Below are 16,688 nucleotides of genomic sequence, written 5' to 3'. Positions count from 1 at the left end.
TTAAAATAAAAATTTGCTTCATGAGCTTGTAGTTTTTTTTTTTTTCTCATTAATTCAACAGGTTGTGAAGAGCTAGTCTCTAAAATGTTTAAGCTTTGGTTCTACTGACTAGATGTGCTAGTATGCATTTAGAGACGGCTTGCACTGTGTAATGTAGCCAGTTTTAAATAATCGCTTGCAGTCTTGAGTCCACTTTTGGACCATCTGGGTTTTCTGTATGAAGAGCACACAGTCAAGGCTGGTATCAGAAGCACTTCCATTTGGATGTATGTTGCTTCCTTGGAAAGTGGGTGATATACTGAGACATGTCCTTTTTTGCTGTCAAGTACTTGGGTCATTATGAGGGACCCTGACAATGACATCATCCTCATAATTCCCTCTCTTTGCTTGCATACAAACACATTAAAGATTTACAAATCTTTTGACACCAGTTAAGTTAGCTGTATAACATTATAATAAAGTGCAGTTTTGTTTCATGACTTGACCAGTATTATAGTCAAGTTCATTTACTTAGTACTTATTCATCAAGCCAGTTATTAATAGATCAATAAATGTTTATTGGCCCTCTGGTAGATCAAATGATAGACTTTGGGGGATAGAGTAAAGGGCTATTTCCCTCTCTGAGATTAAAACAGGGAAGCTAGACTCTGAAAAAATGCATCTGTTTTAAATCTTCAGTTGGGACAAGCTCTTATGGGAGGTAGCTGGTCTAACCTCATCTAGAATACTGAGAAGAGTAGCCTCAGCAAGTGGCACCTGAGGGGAGGTCTGAGAGTTGAGATGTGCTTGGGGGAGGAGAATGTTGCAGGCAGAGGAAGAGCATGTGTGAATGTTGAGCTGAAGGTGAGGATGGCAGGGTCAGGAAGTGCCTGGAGTATGGAAAGGCCAGAGAGAACACTCCAACATGGAGCAGGCACATAAGGTCAGAAGACAGCTTACAGGTCTCAAGGTGTGTGTCGACTAGCTCATCTTTATTCTGTGTCATCGAGAAGCAATCTTCAGATTTTAAGCAAAGGACCTGGTGTGATCAAATTTTTGTCTGACACTTGTATGTGTTTGTGTGTGTGTGTGTGTGTGTGTGTGTGTGTGTGTGTGTGTGTGTGTGTGTGTATGTTTAAAAACAACACAACACTCTGGCCATACAGTTTTAGAGGCAGGCAGAAGTAGCTAGGAGCTGTACACAAGCCAGATTTGGCTTGGATTAGATGGAATGAAGTGGCAATTAAAAGGTAAAACAAATAGAACCAGTGGCTAAAGGCACGGGTGTGATGGAGGGAATAAAAGTGATCAAACAAAAATCCCCATAGGTCTGTGTTGTAAAGTGATTCACTGTATTTCTTTTTTTAAAATAACCTGCTATGAAAAAAAAAAAAACATTAAGCCTGCTATGAAAAATGTTAAGCATCTGCAAAGATGAGCAACAACAGGGAACAGTATATGGCCATCATCCAGTGTGAACAGTCATGTTCTGATGGACAGTAGTGTCTAGACCTCTCCCCTTCCCCCATTTCCTGTATGCTCAACTGGATCCCCAAGAATTTTATTATTTTATCTCCAGCTTGAACTGTGTGCAGCTCTCTAAGCTTTTGAAGAACGGTTTTCAAATGTTTCATAACAATTATCATCACGTGGTGTGTTAATGGTATCTAGTCGATGTTTAAATTTAAAAAGTGATTAGACGATGGGAAATTTGGAGTTTCTTTGTATGAATCAAGATCAAATAAAGTTCACACATTGCTATTCCCTGGCTGGACTCTTTTAATTGAAAAACCCTTTCTACTTTTTTAAGCTTGAAACTTATTTATTGGGAAAATGACCTCTGGTGCCACCGCTTCCCAGTATGGATTTGGCATGCATTTGGATTGTTGCTAGGCTGTTTTTGCGTCCTCTGTATTTTCTTAATTCACTTATGTTTATTTTTGTGTATATATAAGTGTGTGGTGTGGTGTGTGTGTGTGTGTGTGTGTGTGTGTGTGTGTGTGTGTCTGTGTGTGTCTGTGTGTCTGTGTGTCTGTGTGTCTGTGTCTGTGTGTATGTGTTTGGAAGCCAAAGGTTTATGGAGGAGCTAGAGAGGATAGGTCAACATCCATGTTGGATGACTCACAACCAACTGTAACTAGCTCCCGGGGATTTGATCCCTTCTTTGGGCAAACACACATACCTAAATTAAAAATCATTTACAAGGAAAGGTGGAGAAATTGACACTTGCAATACTGGAGCCAAACAAATTAGAGATAAGGTCACCCATTGTATGGGGTCTTAGATGGAGTTGGAGAGGAAGCCTCATTAAAAGGATGAGTTGAGGGAACTAGAGACAAAACATGTAAAGACAGCATTTGAAATTCTCAAATGACTGAGATCTGAGGCAGAGAGAGGTGACAGCTATAGCTGAAAGCAAGACTTGGAGAAAATGTTAGCTTTTATTGGATAGACAAGTCACTGTCAGCAGAAGGCGAGGAGCCAGGAGAAAGAGAGGATGGAGATGGCCAGGGAGGGTGGAACAGGAAGGCAGAAAGGAAGGAAGAATGGATTTGCTTAAGGTGGACTTGTAGGTTTGCCAGGAAAGAAAAATGAAAAAAAAAAAAAAAAAGAGGAGGGTACCATTCAAGGATATACACACCTGTAACCTCAATATTTGATAACTAGATACAGGAGGACTAGAAACTCAAGGTCATCTTTAGGAAGGGGAGGAGGCCACCTGTGGAGAGTGAGTTAAAGCATGTTTGTGGTGGCGATGGTTGGAAGGATAGATAGAGTAGCCGAGGAGTCTAGTACATCACAGATACTAAGTAGTGGCCTTGTGTCTTGCAGCTTCAGAGAGGGCTGTGTAATTATGAGGTAGTCCATGGAAACCACCTCCTGTCTCCAACAGGGTTCTTGCCATGCTCGCCTTCAAGAATGGAGTGGGCAGACAGCTAAGGGCACAAGCAGGAGGTATTTTATTGTCCGATTGGGATTAACAATCTAAAAAAGGGGTAAAACAAAGTGGAGTGCTACGCGGGATCTAAAACAAGACGTGGGACACTTGGTGTCTGCTGAGAGCCATCACAGCTCTGAGCAGTGTTATAGCTCCAAGCTCTGGGAGGGTTCTGGGAATGTCAAGCAAGAGGAAGCAGAAAGGAAATGAATTCCCATCTGTGGCTGAGGAGCTGTTACCTCGCCTACAGTGGGTCAGAGCATTTATTTCCGTGGAGACAATGCACACATTGGATTAAAGCTGTGTGAAATATTGCTTCATCTGATTCATGTTTTTATTTTGGTTTATTTGATTTCACATAATAAAAAACTAATATCTTTAAACCTCCAAATTGTATTGAAAAGATGTTAACAAAAGCCTCTATCCCTCAGCCTAGGGGAAGCTATTTTTGGATAGCATTTTTTTTCATCACTGGCATTAAAATAACTAATGAAATTTGAATTCTTTGGTCTTTAACAATGTGTATCTTGGAACATTTACTTTCAGGTCATGTAGAATGGGATTTAGAAAACAACCTTTTGTTTTATGAAAGAAATGCTAACAAATTCTCTCAGGAAATCTAACACTTATTAATGTATTTTTTCCCCTACAGAACACATTCTACTGTTTCTACACCAGCATGTCTGTATCAGAAGTTATCATTATCCCTAGTGACTATTATAAAGCAAATTACATAGTACTTAGAGCTATCCCACTAGGTGAAGATGCTTTTTGGTTTGTGAGTTTTTAATTTTTTTATTTATTTTTTGAGTCAGGGCCTCTCATGTAGTTCAGGCTGGCCATGAGGTCTCTAAATATCTGAGGATGACCTTGAACTTCTGATCCTCCAGCCTCCAGAGACATGTGTCATTGTGCCTCAGGCGTGCTGGGGATCAAGCCCCAGGGCTTTGTGCATGCTAGGGAAGTGCTCTATCAACTGAGCTACCTTCCCAGCCCTTGTTTGCTTTTGACCTCAGCTTTATATACAAAATAAATCAAGCAAGGGTGAAGGAACTTAACAATGCAGGGAAAGCCAGAGCTAGAAGGTGGCAGTTAGGGGTTTAAATCCAGGACACTTTTCCACCAAGACAGACACCATGGTGTTCCCTGAGGCCGGACACACTTGAATTTCAGCTTTCTTTTGTTCGTTTCCTTCTTCTTCTTCTTCTTCTTCTTCTTCTTCTTCTTCTTCTTCTTCTTCTTCTTCTTCTTCTTCTTCTTTTTTTAAGATTTATTATTTATGCAGTGTTCAGGCTGCACCCCAGAAGAGGGCACCAGATCTCACTATAGGTGGTTGTGAGTCCCCATGTGGTTGCTAGGAATTGAACTCAGGACCTCTAGAAGAGCAGCCAGTGCTCTTTCTCCAGCCCTGAGTTTTAGCTTTCTATTCTTTGATGTTGTTTGCTTTCAAGGCAGGGTTTCTCTGAATAACAACCCTGGCTGTCCTAGAATTTGCTTTGTAGACAAGCCTAGCTTCAAAATCACAGAGATCCACCTGCTCTTGCCTTCAGAGAGGGATTAAAGGTGTGTACCACCACTGCCTGATAGCATTCTATTCTTCAGTCTAACACTCTCCCAACTGAGCTTTCTATTCTTAAAACAGCATCATGTACATTACAGTGTGTGTGTGTGTGTGTGTGTGTGTGTGTGTGTGTGTGTGTGTGTGGGCGTGTCTTGTTGAGACAAGGTCTTACTAGGTAGTCCTAGCTGGCCTTAAACCTGCTATGTAGACCAGGCTGGCCACAAACTCACACAGATCTCCCTGACTCTGCTTTCCAAATGCTGGGATTAAAGATGTGTGCTACTATGTCCAGCCTTTTTGTTGTTTTTTGAAATGAGATCTCACTATGAGACTCAGTCTAGCCTGGAACTTGTGATCCTCCTGCCTCTGTCTTTAGAATGCTGGAACTGCAGCCATGTGCCCACAATCCCTGGATGAGATTTTGGTTTGAGGAGACAGTCTCTCATTGAGGCAAATGCTGGGGCTACCTATCTCTGAGACATGGGGCATGTTAAAGTCAGTGTTAACACGCCCTCCTGGCTTTTGATTTTCTATGAATATGGAATACTGTTGGGCATTGAGTGATCTGACTCCCTTAAGCAAAGGACTGCCAGTCCAGCCAGCTGGGCTGCACTAACACCAGCACCAGCTACTTTAAATATGTCAAAGGTGTCTTGAGGAAGCTGCAAGACAACTACAGCCACTTGCTGCTGAAGCAACCCTCTGGTTCTTGAAGGTACATCCCCAGACAAGACCAGTTCAAACAGCTTGCACCAGACTTTCCCTGTAACTATATAGCCAGGCCAAACGGGAACACTTCTCTTGGTGGGCTAGCAGAGGGACGCTGTGACTGGTGTGAGAGGAACAATGCATAGCTGATATAAATCACTCTCCTGAAGCTCTGCTCTGAGTGGCACATGATCCCATTCTGTGGCCATGTAACACATATCCGAGCTACCCCAGCCCCTGGTGTTGCAACCCGAGTCCCAACAGCAAGCTTTGTAGAATGGTCTTTTCACAGCCACTTTTTTTTTTTTGGTTTTTTTTTTTTTTTTTGGTTTTTTTGAGACAGGGTTTCTCTATGTAGCTTTGGAGCCTATCCTGGCACTCACTCTGGAGAGCAGGTTGGCCTGGAACTCACAGAGATCCGCCTGCCTCTGCCTCCCAAGTGCTGGGATTAAAGGCGTGCGCTACCAATGCCTGGCCTCACCCACTTTTAACATCCATCACTAGTAGAACTGGCTGAACCTGGTGAATGGAAGCAGGTGACAGTGGTGACAGAGGAGCAATCGGCTTTTACATTGAAAAAGTGATGAGCCAGACAACGCTGGTGGCATTCACAGTTGCAGCAGCAGAACCAAGGAATCGAGAGGTGACAGAAGCTACCAGCTGAGCAGTACCGGGTGTTGGCAGTGAGACTGGCAGAAGTGGCAGGGCAGCAGTGACTGTCACCCAGTGATGGCTGCCACAACAGTGGCCCTAACAACAAGACACAACTGAGCAGGACAGTGACCAGGGTAGGAGCAAGAAGGATGTTGGAGCCGGGCAGTGATGTCGCATGCCTTTAATCCCAACATTTGGAAGGCAGAGGCAGGTGAGCCTCTATGAGTTCAAGGCCAGCCTGGTCTACAGAGTGAGTTTCAGAACAGCCAAGGCTGTTAAACCTTGTAAGGAATGTGTGAGAGGACTGGGGAGATGGCTTGGCTGGTAACGTGTATGCCTCATAAACACAAGGATTTGATTTTAAAATATTTAAAATGTATTCTCTGACACTGTCATACTCATATATAATGTATCTTGATCATATTCATCCTCTATTCTCCTGTTCTCCTGTTATCCCCCTGGAACTCACTTTGGAACCCTCCTTTGGTGGCATTTCTGAGGATGATAGTCAAAGTTGTCCTTGGTCCTTCACCTGCACACATGTGCACCTGCGTAATACAAATATGCACACACACGTTCTACACACTTGCACATATACACACATGTGTTTTCTTAAAATGACAAGGTAAGAGTGAGCACAGAGCTGAAACTGGAGAAGAATAGAAGGCTCTGAAGAGCCAGAGAGGGGAATCTGCAGGCTTTGGTGGCTAGGAGCATTCCAAGAGCTTTCAAGTCTTAAGGGTCCTGGCATGTAGGCCTAAGAGCTGTGACAATGGCTGCCATGGAGGGCCAGGTACTCCTTCACACTGGAGGCCTCAGAACTGCAAGGACTGAGGAGTTCTAACTTCCTAAGCCTACACAGGTTCTAGTGCTTGTCATTGTAAGACCCAGTGTCCCAGGCTGCGGGAGTGCTGTGACAATAGAGGGCCTCACCTGCTGCTGCTCCTAGCTGTCTGCTGCTACTCACTGTCAGCACCAGTGGATATGAAAGCTGCCAGCACCACAAGGGTACCCCCACCCCCGAGAACTGGGCAGAGCAAAGGCCCTGCCTTGCTGATTGGGAACATTGCTATGTTGCCCAGGTTGCCCCAGAGCTTCCATGCTGCAGTGATCTTCCCAGCCAGCCTCCTGAGTAGCTGGAACTACAGGCACTGGCTGCCACATCCAGAAAACAAGAGCGGCAGAGACACTGCCTCAGCAGGGTGGAAGGAGAGAACTGACAATACATATTTATTTGTTTGTTTGATTATTTTTCTTGAGACAGGGTCTCACTATGTAGCCTTGGCTGGCCTGGAACTAGATATGCAGACCAGGCTGGCCTCAAACTCACAGATATGACACAGAGATCTGTTTGCCTCTGCCTCCAGAGAATTAAAGGTGTGTGCTTCCAGACCCAGCTTAGATGGTAAGTTTTTAGTAAGCACATTAACTGTTAAGTTTAAAACATATGTACATGTTAACTTGCAATTTTAGTCTTTAAGGAATTGGAAGAATTAAACCATCATCATTTATCTCCACTCTAATCTTGGTTGTCTTAATCTTCCTCTCTATTTGGTTATCTGTTTCTTTTCCCTTTCTGGTCCTATAAGGGAATAAAACATGGTTAGGGATGGAAATCTTTCTGAGAAGCACCTTGCTTGTCTCCCATACATTTGGGATATTATGTTTTGTTTCCATCCATTTCTTTTTCTTCTTTAAGAAGAGGGCATCAGATCCCACTATAGATGGTTGGGAGCCACTGTGGGGCTGCAGGGAATAGAACTCAGGACGTGTGGAAGAGCAGCCTGTACTCTTTAACTGCTGAGCCATCTCTCCAGCCCCATTTCCATTCATCTTTAAGCATTTTAAAGTTCTACTGTGATTGTTTCCTTGGTCCATTGTTTGTTTAAAAATGTGTTAAATTTCACCTATTTGTGAATTTTCCAAGTCTCTATTGATTTCTAACTTCATTCCATCTGGTTCAAAGAGCCTATTTTGATTTCAGTGTTGTGTGTGTGTGTGTGTGTGTGTGTGTGTGTGTGTGTATCAGAGAGAGAGAGGGGATGGGGGCAGGTGATAGGTTCCTGTGTGCCTATATGGCAGTTAGAGGATAATCTTTTTTGTTTGTTTGTTTTGTTTTGTTTTGTTTTGTTTTTCGAGACAGGGTTTCTCTGTGTAGCTTTAGAGCCTATCCTGGCACTCGCTCTGGGGACCAGGCTGGCCTCGAATTCACAGAGATCGTCTGCCTCTGCCTCCCGAGTACTGGGATTAAAGGCGTGCGCCACCAACGCCCAGGCACAGAGGACAACCTCAGTTCTCTCCTTCCACCCTGCTGAGGCAGTGTCTTTGCCGCTCTTGTTTTCTGTTGCTGCACGGTGTACTCCAAGCTACCCGGAGCTTCTGAATGTTTCTCCTTCTCTGCCTCCTGTCTCACACAGAAGTGCTGGAATTACAGCTGCTTCTGGAATTCAGGTAAGTGCTCTTTATCTGCTGAGCCATCTTGCTGGCTCTTCACCTTGTTTTTTGAGATAGGGTCTAACCGAACCCGGAGCTTACTGAGCCAGCCAATGAGTTCCAGGGATCTGCTGGTTTCCATCCACAACACTGGAGTTACAGACATGTGCCACGAAGCCCAGCTTTTACATGGGTGCTAAGGACCCAAACTCAGGTCCTCACACTTGTGTTGCAGCAGGCCCTTTGCCAGCCTCCAGTTTCAGTATTTTTATATTTGCTGAGCTGTTTAGAAAAAAAAAATTATGCTCTCTCTCATAGCCTGTTCCAAATGTACTTGAAAACCACGCGTAGCAGCAGAAAGTCCCACAATCTCTTCTCCAGGTTGTTTATAGTGTTCAGTCTCTTTATTGTTCTATTTCCTTATAGATCTTCTATTTAGATTTTTCAACCAACTATTGAAGATGAGGGGGTGGGAAGAGATGGCTCACTGGATAAGGGCACTTGCCAGATACTCTTTGGGAGGGGAGTTCAGAGCTCAGCATCGACATTACAACCCCAGGAGAATCCCGTGCACACCTGCCACTCCAGCTCCGAGAAGGGTCTTGCTGGAGTCCAGCATAGAAGAGAAGATGGGAATCTGTGGTTCAAAGGAAGACCCTGCCTCAAAGGAACAAACAGAAGGGACAGAGGAAGGTACCCACATCTTCCTGTGGCCTCTGCACATGCGCACAAGCACGCATCCCCCCCCCCCACACACACGTGGACATCCTGTCACACAAGCACATACACAAATAAATACATTTCTTATAAAAGAAAAAGAGTGGGATAGCAAAGCCCCAGTACTGTTGTGGAATTTCCAGATTTTCCTTTCCCTTTAGTTAGTGCTTCTTACATGCTGGGCTCTGGTATTTGAAGTGCATGTGTTTACACGTGCTAGATCCTCTTGATGAGGAGGACATCTATGGAAACGCAGTGTTCCCCTTCGTCTTTCATAACATATTTTACAATTTGTTGTTGTTGCTGTTTTGTTTTTCAAGACAGAATTTCTCCGTGGCTTTGGAGGCTGTCCTGAAACTAGCTCTGGTAGACCAGGCTGGTCTTGAACTCACAGAGATCTGAGTGCTGGGACTAAAGGCGTGCACCACCACCGCCCGGCTTATATTTTACAATTTTTAAATTACATTTATTATATATATATATATATATATATATATATATATATATATATATAATGTGGAGGTCAGAGGGCAACTTGCAGGGGTCAACTCTCTTCTACTGTGTGGGTCCTAGGCATCCAAGTTCGGTCATTAGGCTTGGCAGCAAGCACCTTTACCCTGAGCTACCTTGCTGATTCTCATAATATTTGAAAAATATATTTTATTTTTATTTTTACTTATGCATATGTGCACATGAGTGCAGTGCCTGATGAGGCCAGAAGAGGGTGTTGGATACACTGGAGCTAGAGGTACAGGTGGTTGTGAATGGACCAACATGGATGCTGGGCGCCTGACTCTGGTCCTCTGGTAGAGGAGAAGGGAGCATTCTTAACTGACAAACCATCTCTCCAGTCCCCAGTCCCCCATCATAAGCATTTTAGACTCAGAGTCTATTTTGCCTGATGTTCGTGTACCTGCCAGCTCTCTGGATTTTTCTTTTCATGGACTATCTTTCTATGTTCTTCTTCTTCTTCTTCTTTTTTTTTTTTTTTTTAGATTTTATTTATTTATTACATATACAGTCTATACAGTCTTCTGCCTGCATGCCAGTAGAGGGCACTGGATCTCATTCCAGGTGTTTGTGAGCCACCATGTGGTTGCTGGGAATTGAACTCAGGACCTTTGGAAGAACAGTCAGTGTTCTTAACCACTGAGCCATCTCTCCAGCCCCTTTATATGTACTTCTACTCTCAGTCTTTTTGTGTCTTGGATCCAAAGTGAATCTCTTTGGCAGGGCATATGATTGGATCACTTTTGTAACTGTTTGTTCTACAAACTGTGCCTTTTGGTTGGGAATTGTTTTATGTCTATAATAAGGAGAGATTTAAAAAGGGCTTGCTTGGTTTGGGTTGGTGATGCATGCTTTTACTCCCAACACCCAGGAGACAGAAGCAGGGAGATCTCTTGTGAGTTTGAGGCCAACCTTGCAAACACAGTGGGTTCCAGGCCAGCTAGGCCTACAGGTTGAGAACTTATTTCAAAAAATTAAAAGGGGGGGGGAAGGGATTGTCCATGTTTCTGTATGTCATACCTTTATTTGTCCCTCATCATGGTCCCTCCTTTTGTGTTTAGTTAATTTGTTGTAGTGAATCATGCTAACTCCTACATTGTATCTTATTTTCTTTTTTCCTGACTCTCATCCACAGATAACACAGGACAAAGTAATCTTACACTTCATTACCTAGAAACATATACATATGTCCTATGAAAAAGTGAAGAAAGAGGAGAGATGACTGAAAAGATGACTATACGTAGACCAATTGTTAAAAATGTCACCTATGGGAAGTTGGAGAGAAGTCTCAGTAGTTAGGAGCACTTGCTGCTCTTGCAAAGGACGTGGGTTCAGTTCCCAAGACCTAGATAGCAGCTCATGATTTCCTGTAACTCCAGCTCCGGGGGATTTGATTCACTCTTCAGGCCACCTTGTCTCCTTCATGCATGCACGTGGTACACATAAACTCAAGCAGGCTTACACACATTCACATATCTAAAATAAATAAAAAATAAATCCTAAAGGAAAAATACCAGCTACAGATGTGGTGCTGTGGCTTTTCTCGTGGGGAAAACAAAACCCATGCCAGGCAGAAGTAGCAACTAAGGCAAACAGGCTTCACTATGAGTTACTGACAAATCAAACGGTGAACTTGTTCAGAGAGTAGAATTCACTGATGAGCATGGATGTTGGCAAGTGTGAGACAAGGTATGCTTCTTTAGACAAGAGGAAATTTTCAGATGGAATGATTATAAATATTTGTGGGTATAACATCAAAACTTATTCAGAAAAGAGTTTTTAAAATTTGTTAAATCTCTTGAGAACATGGGAAGAGGGGGGAGGAAGCTACGAGAGTGAGAAGGGAAGAAAAGGAAGGATGCAGAAATCATGAGGAAGCAGAAATTTTGAGTCAGGTGTAGATTAGAAGAAAGGACCTAGGACAGGTAGGATTTTAGTTGGGGGGGTGGTAGAAGAGGAAGGGAGAGAGAAGGGAACTGGGATCGTCATGCAATTCAATCTTGTTTGTAATTCAAATATATAAAAATAAATAAATAATTTGTTAAATCTCTAATAGTAGTATTCTTTTAAAAAATGCCTAGTGTGTGTGTGTGTGTGTGTGTGTGTGTGTGTGTGTGTGTGTGTGTGTGAATGGGTGTGCCTGTGACACACGCCATGATGCACATGTGGCTGTCAGAGGACAGCTCTGTGGAGTCAGTTCTCTCCTCTACCTTTTATGTAGGCTCCAGGGTTCATGTGACTAGGCTTATGTGACAAGTACTTTTACCTCTTTAGCTATCTTGACAGCCTTTCTAATAGTATCTATGGCGTTTTAAATAAGCATGGCCACCATAGGCTCATGTTTGAGTACTTGCTTCCCAGTTGGTGGAACTTTTTGGGAAGGATTAGGAGGTATGGTCTTGTTGGAGGAGGGGTGTGACAGGGGCTGGGCTGTGAGGACTCATTCTTAGTAAGTAGTCTCTCTCTTATGTCTTATGGTTCTATCTCAAGATGTGAACACTCAGCAGCTCCAGCACCATGCCTGCCTGCCTACTGCCATGCTCTTTGCCATGACGGTCATTGTTAGGGTTAAACCCAGGACAAACAGCTGAGGTACTTACTTAACACATCGAAGTGGACCTAGCTGCCAGGTTCTCTCTGCATCCCCCAGTCTCTACCTGTTACAGGGACCTCCTGGCTGGCATACCCTGCCCCCTACTTCCCTATATAATCCAACCATTTGGGTCACCCTGTTCTCTTTTGGGCCTCCTGGCTCCTGCACCTGGGTCCTCTCTCTTCCCTGCCCTTTCCTCACATGGCACAGTGCAGTCTGGTCACGTCCACTCTGGACTCTCCCAGATGTTCCTGCCTCTGGCTATGCTCTCCCACATTGCTATGGTAAACTTTCTCGTCTGCCATACCTAGCAGCAGTCATTTCCTTTTTTTTTTTTTCAGTCATGAACTCTAACCCTCTGAAATTATAAGCCCCAAATTAAACACTTTCTTTATAATTGCCTTGGTCACGGTGTTTTATCAGAGCAATAAAAAAGTAACTAAGACGGTATTCTTGCTTGATTTCTCTCTGTGTGTCTCTCTCATCTGTCTCTCTCCCTTTCTTTCTTGCCTTACCTATGTTCCATCCTCCTTCTGTACCCTTCAGTCTCTCTGTAGCCCAGGCTGCCCCCACACCTGCCATCCAAATGCTGGTATCAGAAGCATGTGCTGCCACATCTAGCAGTCTTACATATTTCATTGTAAAAATTCCCAGTTAAGATGGCAATTTCAAGCCAGACAGTGGTGGCACACACCTTTAAGTCCAGCATTCAGGAGGCAGGGGCAGGAGGATCTCTGTGAGTTTGAGGCTAGCCTGGTCTACAGAGAAAGTTCCAGGACAGTCAAGGCTACACAGAGAAACTCTGTCTTGAAAAACCAAAGCCACCCCCCCTCCAAAAGAAGATAGCAATTTCAAAATTGGAATAGTAAGAATTCAAAGCAACACAGACATGGAAATTCGAATCCTTGACTCTCCCTGTAGCTTGCAATTTGCATAGGTGAACTTATTTGAAAACATGCAGCAAAACTGTAAAAACTGATGTAGTACCTCATTTCAAGGGCTTTGAGGACTATTCCACAAACAATTATCTTCCAGAAAACTGAAGTTTATGACCTAAATATGCTTCTTTTATTTTAACACTTTAAAAGACATTTTCCCCCTTCTGTATGTTGAATCCTCATGTTTTGGCCAAGCCACTCTGAAGAGGAAGATGGGAACCTTGCCTCAGATCTTGGTCATTTGAAACAGCAGCCTTTAGGGCCTTGCAGAGCTGACTCTGCAGCTGGAAGGAGCAACGGTCGTTCCCACCACGCTGAGTGGCTCCAGTAGGCCCTCCTTCCTGATGATGTTAATGCTTGGGTTTGCTTTTTTTTTTTCAATGTCATGGGAAGGCTTTTTTCCTAAGAGCTGCCAGATCCTGAAGGGATTAGTAGTTTACAGTATTTGTGTGGGGGGGGGAAGATGCATGTGAGAATGCATGGGTGGGGGAGATGCATGTGTGAATGCATGTGTGTGGGGAAGATGCATGTGAGAATGCATATGTGGGGAGATGCATGTGAGAATGCATGGGTGAAGAGATGCATGTGAGAATGCATGTGTGGGGAGATGCATGTGAGAATGCATGTGTGGGGAGATGCATGTGAGAATGCATGTGTGGGGAGATGCATGTGAGAATGCATGAGGGGGGAGATGCATGTGAGAATGCATGGGTGAAGAGATGCATGTGAGAATGCATGTGTGGGGAGATGCATGTGAGAATGCATGAGGGGGGAGATGCATGTGAGAATGCATGGGTGGAGAGATGCATGTGAGAATGCATGGGTGGGGAAGATGCATGTGAGAATGCATGTGGGGGAGAGATGCATGTGAGAATGCATCGTGGGGGAGATGCATGTGAGAATGCATGTGTGGGGGAGATGCATGTGAAAATGCATGTGGGGGAGAGGGGCATGTGAGAATGCATGTGTTTCGGAAGAGATGCATGTGAGAATGCATGTGGGGGAGAGGGGCATGTGAGAATGCATGTGTTTCGGAAGAGATGCATGTGAGAATGCATGTGTAGGGGGAGATGCATGTGAGAATGCATGTGTGGGGAGATGCATGTGAGAATGCATGTGTGGGGTGGACTCACCCATTCTGGAATAAGTGGAAGTTGATGCTGGGCGACTGTGTTGGCTCCTTTTATGTCAACTTGACGCAAGGTAGATCATCAGGGGAGGGAACCTCAGTTGAGAAGATGTCTCCATGAGATGGGTCTGTGGGCAGGCCTGTAGGGCATTTTCTTAATTAGTGATTGATGGAGGAGGGCCCAGTCCATGGTGGGTGGTGCCATCCCTGGGATGGTGGTCATGGGTTCTATAAGATGAGTTCTTTTTTTTAAAGATTTTATTTATTATGTATACAACATTCTGCTTCCATGTATATCTGCACACCAGAAGAGGGCACCAGATCTCATAACGGATGGTTGTGAGCCACCATGTGGTTGCTGGGAATTGAACTCAGGACCTCTACCATGTGGAAGCGTAAGCACAATAAACCCTTCTCTCCCCCACTTGCTTTTGGTCATTTGATATTTCACCAGAGCAACAGTAACCCTCACTAAGATATATACCTTCACATTAATTTTTGAGACAGGTCTCTTACTGAACCTGGAGCTTGCCATTTTGGGAATCTGGCTCCTATCCTCTGCAAGAGCAGGGAGTACTCCCCTAAACTTTTGAGCCATCTTCCAGGCCCGCCTCCACACTTTTGGAGATAGAGTCTCTCCCTGAACTTGAGCTCACTGATTAAGCTGGCTGGACAATGAGCTCCAGGGATCCACCTGTCCCCACCCCCACCTTCAGTGCTGTGCTTACAAGTGTGTCCTGTACCTGGCTTTTACACAGGTGCTGGGGATCCAAACTCAGGTCCTCAGTCTTGCAGAACAGGCTCTTTAGCAGCGGAGCCATCCCTCCAGCCTAGTGTTCATGTTTTTAATGAGCAAAGACAGTTGCCAACTCCCATCCCCAGCTAGATCCCCTGAAGCCACATTGGACAGCTCACAGCTACCTTCAATTCCAAATCCAGATGATCTGACAGCCTCTTTTAAGCTCACTGAACATTGTACATGTACATACTCACACACAGGCACACACAAGTGCATAATTAAAAAACAAAGACAAATCTTTTTATTTTTAATGGTGAAGAGCCATCAAAAAGATACTCAGCTATCAACCTCTGGCCTCCACATTAATGTCTATATGTGAGCACATACTCACACGTGAACATGCTCCCACATGAACACCCCCCAATGCCACACACACCAATAAAACTATGCATGCCTCTCCCACAGAATTTTGTTCTGTTTCTTTGCTCCCACCCTTCAGGATTCCATTTCTGACCTCACACCATTCCATTGGAATAATTTTCAGGTCCACTGGTGATTTTCTGCATGCCTCCAGCTGATAGAGATTCTAACATAAATTTCTAAGAGAGGAAACAGATGTTGGTGCTGGGGACTACCCAGGAATCTTCCTGTGGAACACTAGGTATGGTCAATGGCAGATTGCAGAAGATGCTCTGGTTCCTGCCACTTCTTCCTCAGCATGCCTAAAACCACCTCAGGAACGGGCCTGGGACCAGGTTTCTCAGGACTGGGGAACTCAGACTGAACTGAAAAATGATAAGTTGGCCAACCTTTGTCAAAGACAGATTAGCGTGAGATATCACAAGGGAGTCCTTGCTCTCACCATTTGTCTTCAAGGACCTGCACATAGTCTTTTCCCCATAGTTGAGGTACGAGCAGGAGTTTCCCTTAGCCCAAGTGCCCATTTTCTGTCCTAGTGAGTGAAGACTGCCTAGTGATGAGGTACATTCATACACAAGGATTCTATAGAAATAGCCATTTCTGTTTTAGCACAGGAACAAAACAGAGGAGCTCTAGGAGGTGATGACATGGCCTTGTTCCGTTTTTGTGATAAAATATCATGACAAAAAGCAACACAGGGAGGAAAGGGTTTATTTGGCTTACATTTCCAAGTTACAGTCCATTATTTCCAGGAAGGCAAGACCAGAAATCAAGCAGCTAGTTATGTTCATCTGTCTTATTTAGTTCCAGACTCCCCCGCTAGGGAATGGTGCTGCCCTCAGTGGGCTGGATCTTCCTACATCAATTAATAACCTGGACAAACTCCCACAGCCCAACCTGGTCAAGACAATTCCTCATTAAGGCTCTCTTCCCATGTGCTTCTAGGTTGTGTCAAGTTGTCAGTTTAAGTAAACCAGCACAGGCCTTTAAGTAAACAACACACACACACACACACACACACACACACACACACACACACACACACACTCACATACACATCCTTTCCTGTCTTGTGCACCCTTTTGGCTCCTGACCTTGTACTCTGTCCCAGAACATATCCCTTGCCCACCTTCCACATCTACAAAGAGGAGCTGAGACCCCAAGGGTAGCTTCAGTCCAACCCTAGAGGGGAAGCTTGAGCTATGAATCAGCTGACCCAACTGAGGACCAAACTGGGCTCTTGTTTTTCTAGCACCCATCACAAACAACCGGGTACCTACAGCATTCTATAAGGGTGAAGACACCCTGGCACCCTGGGCAACTGTCCCTAGAAAGGCTAAGGGTGCTGGCTGCAGGAAGTGGAGAAGTG

The sequence above is a fragment of the Cricetulus griseus genome, chromosome 4 (assembly GCF_003668045.3).
Source record: "Cricetulus griseus strain 17A/GY chromosome 4, alternate assembly CriGri-PICRH-1.0, whole genome shotgun sequence".
Classification (NCBI taxonomy): Eukaryota; Metazoa; Chordata; class Mammalia; order Rodentia; family Cricetidae; genus Cricetulus; species Cricetulus griseus.
This window is presented reverse-complemented; position numbering follows the sequence as displayed.